Raw genomic sequence first — 4793 nt, forward strand, 5'->3', positions numbered from 1 at the left:
CAGGACATCAGGCCACAGGCCCTGTGATGGGTTCTCAGGAAGAGAGTTCCCCAGCTGGCCATGGGGTAGCACAGTGAGGCTATGGGACTGATAAGAGCTGAAAGATGAACAAGACTGAGGTGGTCTGAGATGGCACAGTAGCAAAAAAGGTCTCAGTATATATAGTATATAACTTTGATTACTCCCTCACTGATTAGAACTTAGTTGTCTCAAGCCAGCAAACATTGTATTAAATTAAAACCCAGTACAATGGGCTCATTTTGTGTAGACTTGGTTTCATTACACCTCTCCACTCAGGAAAAAACTAGAAACCTACCACTTATTCCTCATATGCTCATTTCTACTTCCAAAGGAAAAATACCCACCATCCCATCTTCTTGCCCACCCCCAAGATCTTCGTTCTTACCAAACTTACTTCCCCCACCGCTGGAGAAAGGAAACCAAGGGACAGACTTCGTTAGACTTTGAATCCAGGCCCATCTTCATGGCAGAACCTAGGTCAATGGTGTGATAATGCCTTTCCCTACCTACTTAACTCTGGATCTCCTTATTGGCCAGCTGGGGGTGGGGGGTGGAGGGGGTTGTTAAACTTTACAAAGGTAAGGCATGCACTTAAATATGCCTGGAATATAGTCATTGGAGCATGCTTGAAGCACTGAGCTTATGCCTGGTTTTATGCATGTNAAAAAAAAAAAAAGACTAGTTTTTTTGTTTCATTTTGTTTTTAAATATTTAATACATTGTGAACCGACCATTTTGTAAAATGCAATCAAACTGAATAAAACCACTATGAAAATGAAATTAATAAGACAACGTACACCCAAATTATTAATTATTAAAGTCAACAGACATAAAATTACTCTGTCAAACTGCCAGCAAAGTTTCTTGACTCTGGACTGGCCAGTTGCCTTAATGGGTAGAGCATGATGCTGATAACAGCAAGGTCAAGAGTTCAGATCCCCATACCAGCCAGCTGCCAAAAAAATTTTTTTTCTAAACTCTTACTCTCAATTTCTGTTCTTGTCACCAACTGGCCAGTGGATCACACTTTGAATAGCACCAGTCTAGTAGAAACAGGAGGCAGCGAAACCACATTAGGCAAGTCTTTCCCTTGATTCTGTTTCTCCATTTGTATAATAGGAATGATCCCTGAGAAACAAAGCCAGTAGAGCCAGTACAGGACATCAGGCCACAGGCCCTGTGATGGGTTCTCAGGAAGAGAGTTCCCCAGCTGGCCAGGGGGTAGCACAGTGAGGCTATGGGACTGATAAGAGCTGAAAGATGAACAAGACTGAGGTGGTCTGAGATGGCACAGTAGCAGAAAAGGTCTCAGTATATATAGTATATAACTTTGATTACTCCCTCACTGATTAGAACTTAGTNCTGATATATACAAAGACAATTTTGAAAATAATTCTAATTTCTTTAAAAAGTTCCTTAGATCGATTTGCTTTATAGTGATCTGCACTCTCATAAAGGTGAGTAAAGAACATGTAGAGAGATGACCAGTAGCCTCCTCCAGTGAAATGGCATGGCAAGACCTAATTAAGGTCCCAGGTCCTCCTAACCCCATGATATTGCCCTCAGAAGATTCCTTTGTCGTCAGTACCCTTTGACCTTTCACCAACATTCAGAAGATGGTTTCAACACCACCAACACAATGGACCACAGCAATTTCCATATGTACCTCACTTTTTGATTGTATATGAAAGAGGCAATTCCTTCTCCTGCCACAGAATTCTGAGCCAGACTTAGACCCAAATTTTCATGTCCTTATCATCAAAATTAATACTTGGGCAGATTAGATACCAGGCCATTAAGTCCCTCCTTAATTTTTGTTTTTTTTTTTTTTTTTTTTTTTGTTGATGCTTTGACTTTTACTAGAATTCTAGGCAAAGCAACAATCTCCATTCCTGATGTTCCCATAATTTAAAATCTTTATGTAGTCTATAGAGCTCAAGTGCAGTACAGCAGAAATCCAAGAAAGTGCTTTGGTAGTTCCTCTGTCACGTCAGGCAATCTCTGTTCCATCTCAAGGCCTTTGGGCCTACTCATCCCTCAGCCTGGAAGATTCCTCTCTATTCTCTGCACCTGGTTAGCCCCCAACACCACCTAGGTATTGGCTTAAACATCACCTCAGAGCACTGGAGGTGCCAGAATTTGTATTTAGGAGGAACTGTGGAGGAAGAGGGAGCTAAACTGTGGAACTTAAAGTCAAGTTTTGCCCAGCAAGTACAGTTTTAGATTTTACTTTCAACTGGGGTGGCAGATGAAAGGCAGAGGAGGTTAAAGCCTCTTCAAGTCAGGATTTCCCTAGCCATCCTATCTCATCTCCCCAAAATCATCCTCTTTCACAAAACCAATTATACTAGTTTTTATTTATTATAAACCCCTGTAGAGTGATGGCTTCAAAAGGACAGGGATTGGGTTTTGCTCATCACTGTTTCCCAATACCAATCTCAGTGTTTGATACTTAGAAGGTACTCGATAATAACGGTTGGATATTTGTAAATGCTAGAAAGATTTTTCTGCAAGAACACCAGTGATCTATATTAAGAATCATTTAACCCCTGCAGTTACATGAAAAAAATATATGAAAGGGAGATGGAAAAAAATTGAGGGATCTTCTTGCTCCTAGAAGAGGCTTCCTTGTGTGGGATTTTCCCCAGGAGATGTTCTCTCCACAGCCAACAAGTTAAGACCAAAAGAAATGGTCCAGATAAGGCCACAGACCCTGGAGCCTGAAGCCACTTACGTGAGAACACCAGGTCTAAAGCCAGAGGTTGGGGCTTCTTAAAGGACCAGGAGGCCTAAGAGCTGTGCATAGGAGACTAGAAGCCAAAATAGCCATGCTGCCTTAAGAAATAGAAGGGGAAAAAGTTACAAAAGGAGAATGCAGGTTTGCATATCTCACTAGTTATTATAGAGTAGAGAGAATTAAACCCAGCTGCATTCCAAGTACAAAAATATAGCAGGCAAAAGGAAAGCAGCTAATCAAACTCACACACACACGCACACACACTATTCCCAAGCTCTTTGATCCTTCATCCTGCTCTTAGAATAAAATTTAGAACTCTTCACTATGGTCCATCATTATCAGACAAGGCCCCTTCCTCAACCTCTCTCCATTCTCCCCATCTCAGCTGAAATGTCACCTTCTCAGAGAGACTTACCTAACTACCCAATTTAATATTTCGGCCTTGTCATCTTCCTGCATAGTACCCCGCCTACTGCAAAAAAAAGGCACCCAATAAATATCTGTTGAATTAATAAAAATATTCATACTTTTTCTCACCAAATGATTTAATCCAGTAAACAAATATTAATCCTCAATGGACGACTAATTCTAAAATAACAAGAGCAGAAAGTCTTATACATTAGAAATATTTATATATCTTTATTCAGGTCCTGAATAAAGACGGAATCTAAGGCATTGTTGCAAGAATAGGATCAAAAGTAGGAACATCTGAGCCCTACAGAACCCAGCCAGCCAGCCAGTCATGATTTGGTCAATTAAACACAAATTACCTTTGATCAAATTTTCTAGATCACCAATTGATTACAAGGATTCTTACATTAGCCACTTGGCATTTGGACAAGGACTAACATTCATTGTGTAATGCCATTGTGTAACTCATTCCTACATCTTTTATATTTCTAGGAAGTCCCTAGTCTGTTTGTTGAAAAAAACGCAAGTGGTGGGTTGCAGGGGAGAGTCACTGCGACGGGCTGCCTGTCAAGCAGCAATTTCTCCTTTTGCCCTGTTAACAGGATCTGATCTTGGCCACCTTCTCTGAGCTTCAAAGAGGTGGGCCCAGAACCATAGGTGAATAATGATTGACCTAAGCTGATCTTTCTCAACAGAGTGATTTATTTTCCCCTCCCAGCAATGACATTTATGGTTGTCGTTATCTGAGGGGAAGCACTATTGGCATCTAATAGGGAGAGGCCAGGGATGCTGCTCAACATCCTACAATGCACAGTTCAGGCCCCACAACAAAGAATTATCCTGCCCAAAATATCAACCATGCCAAGGTTGAGAACCCCGGCTCTAAGGTAATCAGTGTGGTCCCAATCTCCTTGCCAATGATCGGTTCAGCAATGAGCATGTGATGCAATTCTAGTTAATAAAATGCAATGGGAAGCCTGCTGAGATACTTCTGGAAAATACTTTTAAAAATTAGAGACATTCATTTTCTGTTGAAACACATGACTTTCTCAAATAAAATCATATTTACCAACAAGAGAGAGAAATGTACAGGAAGAAACAGTCTTTTATCTGCTGCTAGATGCCTTTGTGTTTGCACTGTGGTGTCTGGAGCTGTGGCTGCCCTCTTGGGACCACAAGAGGAGTTTGCTGAAGAAACATCAGAGGATGGCAAAGCAGAAAGACGGAGGTACTTACATCCTTGATGACATCATTGAACTTCTGATTTAACCAATCCTCAAGACTTCTAGTTATATGAGATAACAAAGTCCATTATCATTTGTGGAGAAAACAGGATAATTTAGTCAGGCTCCCTCAACATTTCTTGTAAACAAGTTGTGTGGGTGGAGTTAGTGCGCATGTTTGCCAATGTATCTTTTTAGTTAATTGCTATTGTGTGTTCTTCAGTTAGTTAGCAGAGCTGGCCAGCACAACTCAAGTAAAAATAGAGCATGTTTACTCTGCCGGCAGCTGCTCAGTTTTTCTTTGGACTTTGCTGATAGCAGTTGAGTTTATGAGTTTCTCTTTGTACTGCCCAGCTCATAGATGAGTGTGTGCTGAATAAAGACTATTCCTCCTTCAACTA

The sequence above is a fragment of the Galeopterus variegatus genome, unplaced genomic scaffold (assembly GCF_000696425.1).
Source record: "Galeopterus variegatus unplaced genomic scaffold, G_variegatus-3.0.2 Scaffold1387, whole genome shotgun sequence".
Taxonomy (NCBI): domain Eukaryota; kingdom Metazoa; phylum Chordata; class Mammalia; order Dermoptera; family Cynocephalidae; genus Galeopterus; species Galeopterus variegatus.